This window comes from Oncorhynchus masou, chromosome 13 (assembly GCF_036934945.1).
Source record: "Oncorhynchus masou masou isolate Uvic2021 chromosome 13, UVic_Omas_1.1, whole genome shotgun sequence".
NCBI classification, from domain to species: Eukaryota; Metazoa; Chordata; class Actinopteri; order Salmoniformes; family Salmonidae; genus Oncorhynchus; species Oncorhynchus masou.
In genome coordinates, this window is record NC_088224.1 from 53,728,754 (window position 1) to 53,749,525 (window position 20,772).

A 20,772-nucleotide genomic window follows, 5' to 3' on the forward strand; every position below is an offset into this window, starting at 1 on the left:
TCCCCTTAGCTAGCTATAGGTTTACTTTTCACAGATGGAGAGTCAGAGAGAGAGACCGAGAGCGAGAGAGATGTGAATGGGATCATTATTTGGGAGATGGGGGGGGGGGGGGGGTGGGAGGGGGGGCAGCAAACTTTGGTACTTTTGAATGCCGATCAGTGGCATTCCCTGTGTATATCAATGTGTTAATACTGAACAGACTGTGAGGCAGCCAAAGACTGTGCAAAAAAAGGGTGTGGGAGAGAGGAGGCAAAGCGACAAATGGAGGCTAAAAAAACAATGGTAATTAAAAATGTGACGTTTGTTCTGCGATCTTGTGGCTGCGTCGCTTTTCTTTTTCTTCTATTCTTTGCAACAATGGTGACAGGTGGTCTGTTAAGTTAAAATGAGAAACAAGCAAACTATATTCAAATGGTTGTTTATCTGTATGTTAGGGGGTCTAACACTTTGCCCTTTAGTCAATGGTGATAGAATTGTTTTTCTTTTTTTCTTTTAATAATAAAAATAAATAAAAAATAAACGTTTTTTTAAAAACAATTTTGTGAATGGTGAAGAGACCAGCCCAGTATAGTGCATGATTTTTTGCCCAAGCAAGGGAGGGCGCTCGACCACTCTCAGTATTTAAGACAAGAAGATTAAAAAAATTAAATGATGGAAAAAAATGTAACCTGTATAAAAGATTGGAGGAAAAAAAGTACAAAAATAAACAGAAAAATGCTGTCATTATTTGCTAAGAGTATGGTAATTTGTCTCAATAGGAATGGTGTATACAGCAAGGCCTTACATGACCTGTATTATAGTTAATAAATCAATCTTGTAAAAACCTGCCTCCTGTCTGTCTGTGCAAACCCACCGACTCATCAAACCATCCACGTCTTTCTGGAAATGAATGGACGAATGAATGAAAGGAATTAACACAACTTATTTCCACAGGAAGGCTGGCTAATCCTGGAATGAAATTCAGAAAACTGCCCAATGTATGTCGAATTCGCTGGAGAAGCCGGCGTCATTGATGGCCTTATGGACCTCATGGGGCATTGGGCCTGAGTAAGTAGTTTTCTACAGTTGACAGGTGTTTAATCATTATCATCTTCTAGTGTAGTCAAGTGACCTTTCCCAATGAAAACTGCCTAGAACACTAGAATAGCTTTTACTATGTACTTTACTATTTATATTTTTTGACAACTTTTACTTTTACTTCACTACCTTCCTAAAGACAATTATGTACTTTTTACGCCATACATTTTCCCTGACACCCAAAAGTTACATTTTGAATACTTAGCAGGACAGGAACATGGTCCAATTCACACACTTATCAACAGATCACCCTGGTCATCTCTACTGCCTCTGATCTGTCAGACTCACTAAACACACATGCTTCATTTGTAAATGATGTGTTGGAGTGTGCCCCTGGCTATCCATAAATTTAAAAAACAAGAAAATAGTGCCGTCTGGTTTGCTTAATATCATTTGAAATGATTTCTACTTTTACTTTTGATACTTAAGTATATTTGAGCAATTACATTTATTTTTGATACTTAAGTATATTTAAAACCAAATACTTTTAGACTTTTACTCAAGTAGTATTTCACTGGGTGACTCACTTTTACTTGAGTCATTTTCTATTAAGGTATCTTTACTTTTACTCAAGTATGACCATTTGGTACTTTTTCCACTACTGGTCTCTTCCTATGATGGGTCTGTTTAGAGGTCACAGTGGCACAGCAATTCCCCTAGTTCCCCTTGAGGTTGCAGGGTTGTGTGCCATTTTGGGGTGCCCTTCCTCTGACCTTTTCATCCAGTCAAATGCAAAGTAAATCCATTTCTATGACCTTTGTCACGCGTCTCTTCATTCTGGCGCTGGGAAAAAGAGCTGCTGATTGGGACTGAAAAGGGCAGCCCCATGAGCACACAGCAAGACTGACCTCTGACCTTTAGGGGGTGTCAAGGGAGAGCCGTGGATGGTTTGATGACCTTGAGATGGAGCCACCATCGCATTAATGATCAGGGTATAGGGACTCGGTTAGAATAGAATTGGTGTCTAGTACTCCCCTCCTCATTTTTGGAGGTCTGGATAGGACTTAATCATTTTGGTTTCAACCAATCAAGTAATCACAAAGAGAGACAAGGACAGTGATGCTAAGGTTTCTTACCTAGACCACTTATCAGCAGGAAATATAATTTAGATTGAATGTATAGCGAGCAAAAATATAAACACAACATGTAAAGTGTTGGTCCCATGTTTTAATTAGCTGAAATAAAAGATCCTGGAATTGTTCTATACGCACAAAAATCTTATTTTCCTCAAATTTTACATCCCTGTTCGTGAGCATTTCTCCTTTGCCAAGGTAATCCATCCAATTGACACGTGTGGCATATCAAGAAACTGATTAAACAGCATGATAATTACAGTTGCACCTTGTGCTGGATACAATAAAAGGCCACTCTTAAATGTGCAGTTTTGTCACACAACACAATGCCACAGATGTCTACATTTTGAGGGAGCGCAAAATTGGCATTCTGACAAGGGAATGTCCACCAGAGCTGTTGCCAGAGCATTGAAGGTTCATTTCTCTACCATAAGCCTCCAATGTCGTTTTAGAGAATTTGGCAGGTTGTCCAACCGGCCACACAACCGCAGAGCACGTGTAACCAAGCCAGGCCAGGACCGCCACATTCGGCTCCTTCACCTGCAGGATCATCTGAGACCAGTCAACCGGACAGCTGATGAAACTGAGGAGTATTTCTGCCCTTTTATGGGGAAAAACTCCTTCTGATTGGCTGGGACTGACTTCCCAGAGGGTGGGCCTGGCTCCCAAGTGGGTGTGCCTATGCCCTCCCAGGCCCACCCATGGCTGCACCCCTGTCCAGTCAGGTGAAATCCATAGATTAGGGCCTAATGAATGTATTTCAATGGACTGGTTTATTTATATGAACTGTAACTCTGTAAAATGGTTGCATGGTGCGTTTATATTTTTGTTCAGTATAGTTAGATTTTGAGAGTAAAGTACATGTATTTGACCACATTCAAAAGGAAAACAGCGGATACCTACCCATCTGTTGGCCTACACACCAATGATGTCTGTGACCAGGCAACAAAAAAATACTACCACAACCAATAACCACTACACACAGCCTCCTTCCTTGTCACCATATTAGCGAACTTCGTGGTCAACGTAGCTACTAGAACTAACATGTTAGTAAACCTGTTCCAATCGTGCAGTTTAGTGTATAACAAGCAGTTTAGCAGTTACACCGGCAGGCCCCGGTGGCAAGAAATTCATAAAACCAAAAGCTTACTGTGACTTGGAAGAGTTCCAGTGTTGGATAGCCATAGCCAGCTAGCTTACATAACACCACTCTCTCTTTGAGCTAAACTAGCTAGCTGTATTAGTTCACTAAGTAAGTGAAAATGAAAAAAAGACAACTAAACAACTCGCTCGCTGTCTCTCTCTCTTGCTTCTCCTTCATTTTTGAAGAAATGAATTTGTTCAAAACTGTTCAACTATTGTCTGTCTTTGAGTCAACTACTCAACACATTGTATGTACTGCAGTGCTAGGTAGCTGTAGCTTATGCTTTCAGTACTAGGTTAATTCTCTGATCCTTTGATTGGGTGGACAGCATGTCAGTTCATACTGCAAGAGCTCTGATAGGATGGAGGATGTTTAGGGACTTCCTCCGGAAGTTGTCATAATTACTGTGTAAGACTATGGAAGGGGGTGTGAACCATGAGCCTCCTAGGTTTTGTATTAAAGTCAATGTACCCAGAGGAGGATGGAAACTAGCTGTCCTCTGGCTACACCATGATGCTACCCCAGATAAGGCTGTTGAGGCTACTGTAGAGCTTCATTGCAAAACGGTGTGTCTTCATTAATTATTTGTTGACAACTCTTTTTCTATGTTTCACTATTTTACTTGTATGAAATTCACTGAGGAGGATGGCCCTTCCCTTCCTCCACTGAGGAGCCTCTACTGGTCAGAGTTTAAATTCAATAAGAGAAAAGCTGCAAAAGGAGAGTTTAAAATAAAGAGAAGGGAGGATCAGAAAAGTAATGTTTGGGAAAGATTTGGTGAAGTGGTGAAAGAGGATGATAGCAGTGCCGGCGATGTTATGTGTGATGATTGTGAGGCACTATACGAATTCGACAGTCACAAGACCTCAAATAGGCCTATGGCACATCAAGGTATCTGTAGTTTACAGTTCATGTGGGTTAAAAATCTGGACACTTGAGTGTAGGTCTTTACCCTTTCAGATAGCCTTAATTTGAACTACATCATAATTCAGCATTTCTTGCAGTAAAATTATACACCAAATGTAGGCTAAATGTTTACTCAGGAAGAGGTGTGGAGAAATATGATTTTTTATTTCAGCATCTTGAGAATGCAAATGCTCAGTTAGATACCATCTGTAGAGGTGCTATCTTTATCAGCATCATAAAAGCTGATAGTATTTCAACCACATCAAATATGATTACAAGCCAAACTGAAATCTTATCCGAAACATGTTGGGTCATTTACAGAGCTTTGTATTTCCTTACAACCGGTCAAACTGATGTATTCAGGACATTTTGCACAGAAAGTCTTTAACTTTTATTGTTTATGTATTTGAGGGGGGAATAAAAAATTTGTCAAGGTCCCTAAACGTCTTTTCTCAGCAAAAGAAGATGACAGAGAAAATTTGACCGATGTCAACTAGATTGAAGCATTCATTCTATGGATTTATTCTGGTGAGCAAGGGTTTTATTTCGTATTCTAGAGTAACAGCAGAGAAGCTGCATGCATCTAATTATAGACTAACAGTAATGTATCTAAATTGACTAACACACAGTCTACCAAAACACCCTGTGAAATAATCGTTTCGCCGTCTTTGATTGCAGGATATAGCTGGCCTCAGATTGTCATTTTATAATAGTCCCACGGTTGCGGATGAACAAACAGCTGACCCGCGCACCACAGGTATATATACCGGTAATTGGTCTACGCTCTCTGCCGGGCTTGTGCTGCGCTTACACAAGGCTACCATTGGGCGGCTTCCTTGTCACACGTTTAGATAGTATGTCCCATTGCTTTTGAGCACTATTCCCTCTGAGACAGGAGTGCGTGGGCCGATGTTTGGGTGTTAACTCGGAGACAACGCTTTATACCGCACATTGGGATCAATATCATTTAATAAGGCCCAAATCAGATTTAGAAACTTGACGTTAAACCTTGACTACTTCTCTCACACCATGAAACGTGAAGCTCAACCCAGAAAACTGCAAAAGCAGCAGATAGACCCTGTGCACAATGCTCACTCCAGAGATGGTAAAGAATACATAACCTACTTTAAAATACACAAAAAAAGACAGTCATTGTATAAGCATACGTACCGTTGTTTTATGCCACAAGATGTGATTGAAAAGTTATGGGGAAATTGGAGGAGAAACAGAGAGAAGATTCTTCGTTCTGGACCGGCTGCTCTTATGATCAGTCGAGGCACGTATCTCCGTTCATCCGTGTCTTTCTGGAGCTCACTCGAAGCTGCTGAGGGTATTGAATTCAGATGCGGCCCTCTCCGGCTCACGCGCTCCCATCCCTACAGGTGGAAATGGTCTTATCAATAGCACTGTCCGTGCCTGACTTGGGGCCGATCACTCTCATTGATGCATTTTGGTGCCCTCTCTCTCCCCGAGGTGGGCATTGATTGTCTGGGTCACTGTGGTATTTCGGTATTGATACCTCGATTGATGACGGCGCTCACTGGGAACGGGCCCTATTGACAAGCTGAAAGTGAGATGGTTGGATGGATGTACACGTTAATGGGAGATGAGGGTTAATATGTGGTGGCAGCAAGAGGGGTCATGGACACTTGTCGAATTCCAGTGGCAGTCAGTGCCGATTAAGATTAAGGAGGATGGACACATTTCTGTTACAGCATATTGGATGACTGTCATTCATATTCCATTCACCCAGCTTAATGTAACATCGATATGTTTAGGCTACTAAATAATACATGAATTTGCCATATAGGCCTACCCATCATGAGGTTGCTACAACCTAGCCTTGTTTAACATTTATAAGTAGGTGCATATGTCTAGAGACAAATTTGACTAATCAAAGTTGCAGACAGTGATACAGTTGAAGTCGGAAGTTTACATACACTTAGGTTGGAATCATTAAAACTCTTTTTTGTACCAGTCCACAAATTTCTTGTTAACAAACATTAGTTTTGGCAAGTCGGTTAGGACTTTAAACATCTTGGAAAATTCCAGAAAATTATGTAATGGCTTTAGATGCTTCTGAAAGGCTAAGTGACATCATTTGAGTCCATTGGAGGTGTACCTGTGGATGTATTTCAAGGCCTACCTTCAAACTCAGTCCCTCTGCTTGACATCATGGGAAAATAAAAAGAAATCAGCCAAGACCTCAGATAAAAAAAATGTAGACCTCCACAAGTCTGGTTCATCCTTGTGAGCAATTTCCAAACACCTGAAGGTACCACGTTCATCTGTACAAACAATAGTACGCAAGTATAAACACCATGGGACCACGCAGCCATCATATCGCTCAAGAAGGAGACACATTCTGTCTCCTAGAGATGAACGTAATTTGGTGCAAAAAGTGAAAATCAATCACAGAACAACAGCAAACAACCTTGTGAAGATGCTGGAGGAAACAGGTACAAAGTATCTATAGCCACAGTAAAACAAGTCCTATACATATATCGACATAACCTGAAATGCCGCTCAGCAAGGAAGAAGCCACTGCTCCAAAACTGCCATAAAAAAGCCAGCCTACAGTTTGCAACTGCAAATGGGGACAAAGATCATACTTTTTGGAGAAATGTCCTATGGTCTGATGAAACAAAAATATAACTGTTTGGCCATAATGACCATTGTTATGTTTGGAGGAAAAAGGGGGAGACTTGCTAGCCGAAGAACACCATCCCAACTATGACGCACGGGGGTGGCAGCATCATGTTGTGGGGGTGCTTTGCTGCAGGTGCGACTGGTGCACTTCACAAAATAGATGGCATCATGAGGGAGGAAAAGTTTGTGGATATATTGAAGCAACATCTCAAGAAATCAGTCAGGAATTTAAAACTTGGTCGCAAATGGGTCTTCCAAATGGACAATGACCCCAAGCATACTTCCAAAGTTGTGGCAAAATGGCTTAAGGACAACAAAGTCAAGGTATTGGAGTGGCCATCACAAAGCCCTGACCTCAATCCTATAGAAAATGTGTGGGCAGAACTGAAAAAGCGTGTGCGAGCAAGGAGGCCTACAAATCTGACTCGGTTACACCAGCTTTGTCAGGAGGAATGGGCCAAAATTCACCCAACTTATTATGGGAAGCTTGTGGAAGGCTACCCGAAACGTTTGACCCAAGTTAAACAATTAAAGGCAATGCTACCAAATACTAATTGAGTGTATGTAAACTTCTGACCCACTGGCAATGTGATGAAATCATAAATCATTCTCTCTTCTATTATTTCACATTCTTAAAATAAAGTGGTGATCCTAACTGACCTAAGACAAGGATTTTTTACTTGGATTAAATGTCAGGAATTCTGAAAAACTGAGTTTAAATGTATTTGGCTAAGGTGTATGTAAACTTTCAACTTCAACTCTACATTCAATACCCTCTTGCACACTTGGCTGCATCTAGCTGATCTGGGGTGTAATCATTAGTCCAAACACTTGCAAAGCGTTACGTTTTGCAACTAAAACAAGAGTTTCTCTTGGACAAATTCAGGTTGGTCCATCCCACTTTCGTTCTGTTTGCTTCCAGTTATGAAACATTTTGCAACAGAATCGGCGGACGACACCCCTGATCATCTGCACACACAGTTCATTTTCATAGCAGCCACATACAGCATCATCACTTTGCTCATTGTATAATTCCTTCTCGCATTTACGTGCTCTCCTCCTCTCACCTTTTCCCTTCGCTTGTGGACTTCAGCTGTCTCTGACCAGGCGAAAAAACCTCTCCAAGCCAAACCTTCATACCACAACCGCTAACCACTACATCATTGTCACCATATTAGCTAACGTAATAGTCAATATAGCTCGCTTACCGGGAGAGGCGTAGTACTGGTCAGGCTCCGTGTTATGTGGTAAAGCGCACAGTGTCGCCCGTGCGCACTCATAGCCCGGAGCGCTATAGGCCAGCCCCCCGCAAGTGCCATGCGAGAGTGGGCCTCCAGCCAGTGCGTGTTGTGCCAGCTCAGCATGTTTGGTCTCCGGTGCGCCGTTTCGGCCCAGGATATCCTGCGCCGGCGCTGCGTGCTGTGTCTCCGGGGAGCTGGGAAGGTGCAGTTCGCCCTATGCCTGCGCTCTGCCCGTGCCGGGCGAATCTGGGCATTGAGCCTAAGGGAGAGGTGCGAGTGATATGCACCAGATCTCCAGTGCTTCCCCACAGCCCGGTTCAACCTGTGCCTGCACTCTGGAGGGTCCTGGCTAAAGTGGTCATCCAGCCTGGAGGAGGGGTGCCAAGGCTGCGCACCAGAGCTCCAGTGCTCCCCCACAGCCCGGTCCATCCGGTGCTTCCTCCACGCACCATGCCTTCTGTAGGGCTCCTCGGCCTGGTGGGTCCTGTGGCAGCCCCACGCACCAGGCTGTCTCTCCGTCTCCTCCCTCCAGGTTCTTCCGCCTGTCCGGCCCTTCCAGAGTCTCCCTCCTGTCCGGAGCTGCCAGAGCCGCCCGTCAGTCAGGATCTGCCAGAGCCGCCAGAGCCGCTCGTCAGTCAGGAGCCGCCAGAGCCGCCCATCAGTCAGGAGCCGCCAGAGCTGCCCGTCAGTCAGGAGCCGCCAGAGCCGCCCGTCAGTCAGGAGCCGCCAGAGCCGCCCGTCAGTCAGGAGCCGCCAGAGCCGCCCGTCAGTCAGGAGCCGCCAGAGCCGCCCGTCAGTCAGGAGCCGCCAGAGCCGCCCGTCAGTCAGGAGCCGCCAGAGCCGCCCGTCAGTCAGGAGCCGCCAGAGCCGCCCGTCAGTCAGGAGCCGCCAGAGCCGCTCGTCAGTCAGGAGCCGCCAGAGCCGCCCGTCAGTCAGGAGCCGCCAGAGCCGTCCATCAGTCAGGAGCTGCCAGAGCCGCCCGTCAGTCAGGTGCTGCCAGAGCCGTCCATCAGTCAGGAGCTGCCAGAGCCGCCCTTCACTCCGGAACTGCCAGAGTCACCCTTCACTCCGGAGCTGCCAGTGTCGCCCTTCACTCCAGAGCTGTCAAAATCGCCTTTCACTCCGGAGCTGCCAGAGTCGCCCTTCACTCCGGAGCTGCCAGAGGTGGAGCGGGGTCCACGTCCCGCACCCGAGCCGCCGCCTTAAGGAGGCCCACCCGAACCATCCCCTTTAGAGTCAGGTTTTGTGGCTGGAGTCCGCACCTTTGGGGGTGGGGGGGTACTGTCACGCCCTGGCCATAGAGAGGCTTTTTATTCTCTACTTTGGTTAGGCCAGGGTGTGACTAGGGTGGGCGTTCTATGTTCTTTTTTCTATGTTTTTGTATTCTTTGTTTTTGGCCGGGTATGGTTCTCAATCAGGGACAACAGTCTGTCGTTGTCTCTGATTGAGAACCATACTTAGGTAGCTCTTGCCCACATGGGTTTTGTGGGTAGATGTTTTCTGTTTTGTGTTGCTGCACAAAACAGAAAACTGTTTCGTTTTCGTTTCATCCTCTTTGTTATTTTGTTTAGTGTTTCTGTTCCAATAAATAACACGAACACTTACCACGCTGCGCATTGGTCCACACCTTCCTCAGACGAACATCGTTACAGCATAATTACTGTGTAAGTTTATGGAAGGGTGTGAGAACCATGACCCATGTACCCAGAAGAGGACGGAAAATAGCTGTCCTCCGGGTACACCATGGTGCTACCCTAGAGGGTGCTGTTGAGGCTACTGTTGACCTTTGTTGCAGTACAGTGCATTTTAATCAGTTGTTTGTTGATGTGAATATATTTAGTATAGTTTTATCTCAAAAGGATCACTTTTTTAATGTTTCACCATTTTTATTTTGATGAAATTCACTGATTAGGATGGCCCTTGCTTCCTCCTCTGAATTACCTCCACTGTTTTCTAATAGGCCAATGCCTTTATGTGTAAAATGTGCAAATGGAACGTAACATAACAGTAAAGACCAAACAACATGTTTTTGGGACTTGTGCTGGAAGTCATGTCATGGGGGGGGGAGAGGATAATTTGAAAATAAACCATTAAGTCGAACTGATACAGGGGCACCTTTAGGGGTCAGTGGTCCATCAAAATGGGTGGCTGGCCTAACTGTCGTGTGTGCGTGTATTAGTTGGTCCCAACACGTGCGCTGATTGCATTTTCCTGAAGTGGAAAAAATGCAAATAATAAATGTATGAGCTACAGTACGTGCTTGTTTTTTGCTTGATTAATTATGCTGTTTAATTCTAGGTCCACCAAGCTCTGCCGTAATTTCCCCATGGTCTTCTACTGTTTCTTCTCCCTCTCTCCCTTTCTACATTCCAAAATCAATCATGGCTCCAACCGTGCCCACCCAGGGGAGAATGGCGTGAAAGCAAATGAGCTGACCGATCATGAGAAACAGAGTTTCTACACACAGATAGACCGAAAATGACCTGGCTCATCATGTTGTGAGGCAACATTATGCCATCTGTGGTGTGGCTCTCGTAAAGTCAGAACAAACATAGGCTTGTATCTATCCACACCTTTCCTCAAGTCGGGAAAAAATACTTAATACTTATGTGGGAGACACAGAGTGCCACTCACATCAACCTGCCCCTACCATTCCCAGACTGGCCGCCCCTCACGCTGCCTGCTGACAGTTACAAGTTATCCTTTCCCCTCTCTTCCCCTGACTCCCTCTCTCTCCCCCTGGTTCTCCCCTCACTACCCATGACTCTCCCCCTTTCTCTCCCCCTGGTTCTCCCCTCTGGCTATACCTGGTCCCTCCTGAGAGTACTGTTCAGATCCAGGCCTCTGAGCCCCAAAGCCGGCCCTAATCCGCCCCATCGATCGCCCTGAGAATTTCCTCCAGGGCACAGCAAGCCTCCACTCTACAGCACAGACACACTCCCCGACCCTACCACTTGCTCCCAGAAAGTGAAAGAGTGGGAGAGAGAGATAGACATAGAGAAAGGGTAAAAGGTTTTGCAGATTTTTTTTAAATGGGCGTTGCATCATTCGTGGGGGACGACACGTTTATTGTTGCCTTGTTTAATATCGTGTCGTTGGAACAGTCATTGTACATTTCTGGCAGGTGCGGATGGTGTCTTGCAATTATCTATAGTTGTGATCAGACGCTCTCCTCTTCCAGGGTTGTGTCTGCAACAGGCTCAAACAGTAACCACAGGCAACCGATAATAGCATCTTCAGCTGTGTGAGGTAGGCCGTCATGGTGGATGTTGGAGTGAGTTGAGAGACAATGATGGTAGCCTATGGTGTGATTGCCCAGGATGGGGCTTTTGTTAACTTCTTGAAACTCCCCATCCCAGATCCGGGTTTGTGACTAAAGCCTCAGGCTCATTAGCATAACGCAACGTTAACGATTTCTGAAAATCGCAAATAAAATGAAAATAATGCGTCTGCTCTCAAGCTTAGCCTTTTCTTAACAACACTGTCATCTCAGATTTTCAAAATATGCTTTTGAACCATAGAAATTGACTAATTTGTGTAAGAGTATGCAAAGCTAGCATAGCATTTTGAGTAGCATTTAGCACGCAACATTTTCACAAAAACCAGATAACCAAATAAATAAAATCATTTACCTTTGAAGAGCTTCTGATGTTTTCAATGAGGAGACTCTCAGTTACATACCAAATGCGCAGTTTTTCCTGAAAGCGTCTGTGTGTAGGAGAAATCGTTCCGTTTTCTACATTGCGTCTGGCTACCGAAACGAACCGAAAATTCAGTCACCTACAACGTAAAACTTTTTCCGGATTAACTACATAATATCGACCGAAACATGGCAAACGTTGTTTGGAATCAATCCTCAAGGTGTTTTTTCACATATCTCTTCATTGATATGCAGTTCGTGGAAGCTTGCTTTCCTCTCTGTATCGCATGGAAAAATACTGGCAGGTGACTTTTGCGCACCAATTTCGGCGCAGGACACCGGGCGGACACCTGGTAAATGTGGTCTCTTATGGTCAATCTTCCAATGATCTGCCCACAAATACGTCACAATGCTGCAGACACCTTGGGGAAACGACAGAAAGGGTTGACTCACTCCTCTCGCATTCACAGCCATATAAGGAGACAATGGAAAACAGAGCCTCAAAAATCCTTGTCATTTCCTGGATGCCATCTCATCTTGGTTTTGCCTGAAGCTCACGTTCTAGGGCACGCACAGAGAATATCTTGGTATTTCTGGACACGTCAGTGTTTTCTTTCGAATGGTATCAATTATATGCATAGTCGAGCATCTTTTTGTGACAAAATATCTTGTTTAAAACGGGAACGTTTTTCATCCAAAAATGAAATAGCGCCCCCATAGATGTAAGAGGTTAATAGTAAATTTGAAGATATGAAGTTGGCAAAAACGGTATTTAGTCTATTCTAGTTCAACTAAAATCACAAGCAGAATGATGAAGGTGACATGAACTGAACTGAGTCAAAATAGAAGTAGGCTAGCACTCTTTCAAAAGAAGACACAGGCTTTAAATATGCACTGGCACTCCCCTTGTCAGGCCAAGACGGTAATGACCAGGTTTAAATAACACACACCTTACCCAGAATGCAACCAGAGCATACCAATTTCCTAATTAACCATAAGCAAAAATAGAACATAAGGATAGAAACATGCCCTCCCTGGGAATTAGAAACATTAGCCTGACCAGCAACACTGGATAAACCTACCCTCAAATGCACTTCAGTTTGCCTGTCAAACTGCGACCGGAAATATGACGAATCCCAATTTCAAGGGAAATGTAGCTCAAGGATTTAAATGTTAAGCATAGTCACATCTTAGTTGTAACTTTTAATTAACAAATGCAAGAATGGAAACAGAGTAGGAATATCTAATGAGCCCAAACAAAGGTTTCGCGCCAAAACCAATATCGGTGAATGTGACCATAAACTCTCAGACATGTGTGTCAGACTCCCATAGGCTAAACATTTTTTTTTTCAGGTGATCAATAATCAAAATAGCGAAGACCCATTGCTGCGAAACAACACATATTTTCAAATCAGAACCGTTACAAATTGTGAGTCTAGCTGTTTTCACTATAAGCCCTATTCTATATTGGGACTGGTATGTGATGTGGCATATGCGTTAGAAAATGACCGATAATCGTCCGAGCCGATATATTGGGCCGATATTGGCCTTTTCTAGTCTATCGGCTATCGGCCTTTCTCTATCAACTTTGCTTGGGGAGCAGAATGATGTTGGCTTCCCTCCAGGCCTGAGGGCAAACACCTTCCTCTAGACTCAGATTCAAGATATGACAAGTACATTACCAAGGCATGAATACCGTGGCTCGTTGTTCATTGTTGGCATTTCTTGCTTTAAGTTTGCCCACTTTGCCAATTAAGTCATCATAAAAATACTTGGCAATATCAAATGGTTTTGTGATGAATAAGCCATCTGATCTGATGAAAGATGGAGTTGAATTTGTACATCAATGTTTTTTTTTCTCCATCGTTCTTGACGTCATTGATCTTGGCTTCATAATACAGTTTCTTCTCCTTTTTGTTGAGTTTTGTCACATAACGTACTAATATGCAGTAAATCAGCCAGTCAGATGTGCAGCCAGATTTATTAGCCACTTCTCCCCCCCCCCCATCTCTTTCAACCATACCGTCTTTCAATTTCTCATCAATCCATGGAGCCTTAACAGTTCTAACAGTCAGTTTCTTAACAGATGCATGTTTATCAATAATTGGAAGAAGCAATTTCATAAATTCATCAAGTGCAGCATCTGGATGCTCCTTATTGATCACATCTGACTAACAATTTTTTTTTTTTACATCAACCACAAGAGTCACAGCAAAAACTTGGAACACAGTGGCTGTACAGTAACATGCTATAGGTTATGTCAGAGTTCTGGCTCTCCGCTTCACAGCTCTGAATGGGTTTTGACTGACAGCCTGTCTGATCGTGAGCGCCGAGCGAGACAAGAAGTTGCCCTCATTCCTCCCGCTAATTGGGCAACTTTTGCACATTTATTTTGTTGTGTGAGCGAGGGAAATAATGTCAATTACAAGGACTTGATATATTTTGAAAGATGAGACGTTTAGGATTATAATACATACCGCTTTGATGTCATACAAGCAAGTCAAACACCCGTGAGTCCAAATGTGCACTTCACGTTTTCACACCATAAAACTCATGTCACAAACAGTTTCAGCGTTTATGATCAATATGTTTGATGCACAGTTGCATGGCGTTATACGCTAGGGTTTTCCTGGTTGTCAGGTGGACTGCTGTGTCCTCACCTTTAGTCTAATAATTCGCCCATAATCCTCAAACTGTTCCCTTTTTAATTGCCACCATGGTTATACATGTGCTTTCCATATTTCTTCTGTAAGAAACATTTCCATTTAGCCCTATTCATACAGGCCAGTTCCCACAAGTGTAAAGGGTTAAAGAGTTATCATGTTTTACATGGCTGAATAGCCTGGGATGTTTTATGAACTTGGCCTGCCTCTTATACTGTTCTTTTTAAACAGGTTGCGGTACTCTCTCTCTCTCTCTTTCTCTCACTCTCACTCTTTCTCTACCTCCTCCCTTCTCTCTCCTTTTTTTGGAATTTCTTTCCTCACTCTCTCCTCTCTCCTGCCGTCCCTCTCTCTCCCTTGTTCCTTTCACCTTACATTTTTCTCCCCTTTCTCCCTCTCCTCTCTTTCTCCCTCCCTCTCTTTCCTCTCTCCCTCCCCCTCGCCTCCTCCCTCTCCCTCTCCTCTCTTTTCCCTCCCTCCCTTTCCTCTCTCCCTCCCCCTCGCCTCCTCCCTCTCCCTCTCCTCTCTTTCTCCCTCCCTCCCTTTCCTCTCTCCCTCCCCCTCGCCTCCTCCCTCTCCCTCTCCTCTCTTTCTCCCCCCCCCTTTCCTCTCCCCCCCCTCGCTTCCTCCCTCTCCTCTCTCCGTCTCTCGTCCTCTTCATTCATTTATCAGGTTGTTATTCTCTTTGCCTAGCTGTGCTAATGAAGACGGGATGCAGATGAGGGCGGAGGTCATCTCCGTAGCGTTCGACCCCGGCACCCGCAGCATGCCACTCTGACTGCCACAGGCCAGTGGCAGCTGTCAATCAAAGACACACACACACACACACACACACACACACACACACACACACACACACACACACACACACACACACACACACACACACACACACACACACACACACACAGGAAACAGCACAGGCGGCACCATCGGATTTACCACAGCACAGTTAGACACACACACTCCTTCTTGACCTATCTGAAATACACTGTAAAGTAAGGCTCATTGGCTACATCGTTAGTGTACCCCACTGATATACAGGGTCAGAATTCACTGCCCCTTCAGTTCCACCATACCCCCTGTGTCACTGCCCTGTGAACAGATGAGGCCCTGTCTAATGTCCTTCCCAGCACACCGTAGCTCATCAGTCACCGGGCCACAACCCAGCAGGCAAAGGAGTCATCAGAGACTCTTTGTTTCTGTGTGTGCGTGTCCTGTTATGTGTATGTACTGTACAATGTATGCATATGGTAATGTATGTGCAATATGCATTTTAATCTATATAAACACACGTGTGCAGGTGGGTGTGCCTGGGTATGACTACGAGCATGCATGTCTATGCGGACACACGCACGCACACACAACTTTCACACACAACTTTCACACACACACACACACACACACACACACACACACACACACACACACACACACACACACACACACACACACACACACACACACACACACACACACACACACTACAAGCACATACACGCACCAGCACACATGTCTCTATTAGCAGTAGTGGCATAACACCACCTATCCTTCGTGGCTCATATCTATGCAAAGCCGGGGTCCTGCCAATCAGTCACCCCATTGACACGGAGCCCCACCTCCCCAATTAGAGCTGACAGTGCAAGATTAGGAGGGGGCCCGCCCCCACCCACCCACCTGCCTACGTGTCAATCACGCGCCCGGGCATCTGCACGCCTGTTTACTGTCAGATCCTATCTCCGTCTGTCAGACGCCACGGCAACCGTCACCGAGGGAAGAGAGCAGGGTGGAAGAGGAGTTAGGGAGGCTGGGGGTGGAGAGGAGATCTGATCTGAATGAACTATGCTGCTCCCCACAGACCGGACGTAATTTTAATTCATGAAAGGGATGAGAGGAGAAGGGGAAAGATGGAGAGAGCGAGACAGAGAGAGGGGAAGGGAGTGAGGGAAAGAGGGTGGGGGGAGCGTTTAACACCCTGAGCTGGATTGTCTTTGAAAGTTTTGGAGTGATATTTCTTTCCTTTTCTTCCCTGCCAACCATCCCCCGGTCCTGTCTCTCTCCCTCTGTCTTCTCTAAGAGGTGGAAGCTGTCTCTGTGAGGGAGAACACGCTGTCTTGTGGGACCTCTCAAATGACTATTTAACACTGGTCTGTGTGACGATGAGTAGGATATTCTACTCCTTGACAATCCTTGTCATTCCAGACATCGCATGACAAGGAGTGACAAGCAGTGGAATGTTCGCACAACAGACTGTATTTCTCCATGCTACCACATATGTTGGGTTCCCTCAAAAATGATAACTGGAAGAAAAGAAGATATAGAATCTTGTACTGTACATACAGAAAAGATGGTCGTTAACATATGGTACCTGCATGGGGTTATTTTCACTTTAATGACTTGAATAGTTAACATTGAGCCTGAAATTGTTCCCTGTCTATTGTAGTATAACGGTCAAGATGCTGGTCCCATTGTGAGACCAGTGTGTGAGCGTACGTGTGTTTCAGGGTAGTTAGGGGTTTTAAGCTGTGGCCTGTGTACACAGTATGTAAATGTGTGTGTGTGTGTTTTCGAGGGCATTAAGCAGTGCTCTGTTTACACTTATGCAAATAAGGATGTTTGTGTGTGTGTAGCCATGGTCCCTGGCCCTTGGTCCCTGGTGTGTCTGGCTTTGTTCTGTGTTGGGGCCCCAGTGTGAACCCTAACTAATCCCTGACGGGGGCTGATGGGGGCTTGATGGGGTCTCGGCCGGGGCCACTGCCAGGATTACAGGGACACAGAGTCAACCCTCGGGAGAGAGGAGGAGAGAGATGGAGAGAAAAAGGAAGAGGAGAGGAGAGAGGGCCAGAGAGGGATGGAGGAGAGGGGACAGGAGATAGGGCCGGGGAGGGATGGAGGAGAGGGGACAGGAGAGAGGGCCGGAGAGGGATGGAGGAGAGGGGACAGGAGAGAGGGCCAGAGAGGGATGGAGGAGAGGGGACAGGAGAGAGGGCCAGAGAGGGATGGAGGAGAGGGACAGGAGAGAGGGCCGGAGAAGGATGGAGGAGAGGGGACAGGAGAGAGGGCCAGAGAGGGATGGAGGAGAGGGGACAGAAGAGAGGGCCAGAGAGGGATGGAGGAGAGGGGACAGGAGAGAGGGCCAGAGAGGGATGGAGGAGAGGGACAGGAGAGAGGGCCGGAGAAGGATGGAGGAGAGGGGACAGGAGAGAGGGCCAGAGAGGGATGGAGGAGAGAGGACAGAAGAGAGGGCCAGAGAGAGATGGAGGAGAGGGACAGGAGAGAGGGTCGGAGAAGGATGGAGGAGAGGGGACAGGAGAGAGCCACTGTTGGGGGATGAGGGGGTAAGAGCAGTGTTGCTCATCGGAGGCACGTCCACCACTGACACACACCAGAGGAGGCTGGTAGGAGGAGCTATAAGAAGATGGGCTCATTGTAATGGCTTAAATGGAACGTTGTCAAACACATAAAACAAATGGAAACCACATGTTTGACTCCGTTCTATTAATTCCATTCCAGCCATTACAATGAACCCGTCCTCCTATAGCTCCACCCACCAGCCTCCTCTGGCACACACATACAGTGCCTTGCGAAAGTATTCGGCCCCCTTGAACTTTGCGACCTTTTGCCACATTTCAGGCTTCAAACAAAGATATAAAGATATATATTTTTTGTGAAGAATCAACAACAAGTGGGACACAATCATGAAGTGGAACGACATTTATTGGATATTTCAAACTTTTTTAACAAATCAAAAACTGAAAAATTGGGCGTGCAAAATTATTTAGCCCCCTTAAGTTAATACTTTGTAGCGCCACCTTTTGCTGCGATTACAGCTGTAAGTCGCTTGGGGTATGTCTCTATCAGTTTTGCACATCGAGAGACTGACATTTTTTCCCATTCCTCCTTGCAAAACAGCTCGAGCTCAGTGAGGTTGGATGGAGAGCATTTGTGAACAGCAGTTTTCAGTTCTTTCCACAGATTCTCGATTGGATTCAGGTCTGGACTTTGACTTGGCCATTCTAACACCTGGATATGTTTATTTTTGAACCATTCCATTGTAGATTTTGCTTTATGTTTTGGATCATTGTCTTGTTGGAAGACAAATCTCCGTCCCAGTCTCCATCAGGTTTTCTTCCAGAATGGTCCTGTATTTGGCTCCATCCATCTTCCCATCAATTTTAACCATCTTCCCTGTCCCTGCTGAAGAAAAGCAGGCCCAAACCATGATGCTGCCACCACCATGTTTGACAGTGGGTATGGTGTGTTCAGGGTGATGAGCTGTGTTGCTTTTATGCCAAACATAACGTTTTGCATTGTTGCCAAAAAGTTCAATTTTGGTTTCATCTGACCAGAGCACCTTCTTCCACCTGTTTGTTGTGTCTCCCAGGTGGCTTGTGGCAAACTTTAAACAACACTTTTTATGGATATCTTTAAGAAATGGCTTTCTTCTTGCCACTCTTCCATAAAGGCCAGATTTGTGCAATATATGACTGATTGTTGTCCTATGGACAGAGTCTCCCACCTCAGCTGTAGATCTCTGCAGTTCAACCAGAGTGATCATGGGCCTCTTGGCTGCATCTCTGATCATACTTCTCCTTGTATGAGCTGAAAGTTGAGGGACGGCCAGGTCTTGGTAGATTTGCAGTGGTCTGATACTCCTTCCATTTCAATATTATCGCTTGCACAGTGCTCCTTGGGATGTTTAAAGCTTGGGAAATCTTTTTGTATCCAAATCCGGCTTTAAACTTCTTCACAACAGTATCTCGGACCTGCCTGGTGTGTTCCTTGTTCTTCATGATGCTCTCTGCGCTTTTAACGGACCTCTGAGACTATCACAGTGCAGGTGCATTTATATGGAGACTTGATTACACACAGGTGGATTGTATTTATCATCATTAGTCATTTAGGTCAACATTGGATCATTCAGAGATCCTCACTGAACTTCTGGAGAGAATTTGCTGCACTGAAAGTAAAGGGGCTGAATAATTTTGCACGCCCAATTTTTCAGTTTTTGATTTGTTAAAAAAGTTTGAAATATCCAATAAATGTCGTTCCACTTCATGATTGTGTCCCACTTGTTGTTGATTCTTCACAAAAAAATACAGCTTTATATCTTTATGTTTGAAGCCTGAAATGTGGCAAAAGGTCGCAAAGTTCAAGGGGGCCGAATACTTTCGCAAGGCACTGTATACATCACCACACTAGGCATTCACGCACCTAAGGGTATTCTGTTGATGCGCTTCTGATGTACTGTACCAGTCAAAGGTTTGTGGACACATTTAATCATTCCCGGGTTTTTCTTTATTTTGACTTTTTTTCTACATTGTAGAATAATAGTGAAGACATCAAAACTATTAAATAACACATATGTAATCATGTAGTAACCAAAAAAGTGTGAAACAAATCAAAATATATTTTATATTTGAGATTCTTCAAATTAGCCACCCTTTGCCTTGATGACAGCTTTGCACACTCTTGGCATTCTCTCAACCAGCTTCATGATGTAGTCACCTGGAATGCATTTCAATTAACATGTGTGCCTTGTTAAAGGTTAATTTGTGGAATTTCTTTCCTTCTTAATGTGTTTGAGCCAATCAGTTGTGTTGTGACAAGGTAGGGTTGGTATACAGAAGTTAGCCCTATTTGGTAAAAAACTAAGTCCATATCATGGCAAGAACAACTCAAATAAGCAAAGAGAAACAACAGTCCATTACAATAAGACATGAAGGTCAGTCAATCCGGAACATTTCAAGAACTTTGAACATTTCATAGAGTCCTTTGGTCTGATGATTCCAATTTTGAGACTGTTGGAAAAGCATTCCAGGTGAAGCTGGTTCAGAGAATGCCAAAGGTGTGCAAAGCTGTCATCAAGACAAAGGGTGGCTACTTTGAAGAATCACAAATATAAAATATATTTGGATTTGTTTAACACTTTTTTGGTTACTACATGATTCCATGTGTTATTTCATAGTTTTGATGTCCTCACTATTATTCTACAATGTAGAAAATAGTCTAAATCAATAAAAACCCTTGAATGTGTCCAAACTTTTGACTGGTACTGTATGTATTGGCAATTTACAGAGATAGTAGCTGTATCATGAACATATTCCCCACGATACCATGTGGCAAGCAGCACTCATAATCAGAAATGTCCAGGTTGTAAGTATTGCTTGTTGGACTGTTCGCTCTCTCTCTCTCTCTCTCTCTCTCTCTCTCTCTCTCTCTCTCTCTCTCTCTCTCTCTCCCCCCTCTCCCCCTCTTTCCCTCTCTCCCTCTCTCTCTCTCTCTCTCTCTCTCTCTCTCTCTCTCTGCATCCAATGGCAGTGTACATGATAAGCCAATGCAATGCTTGTGGATTTGACATCTCTAACGTAGTTCCACC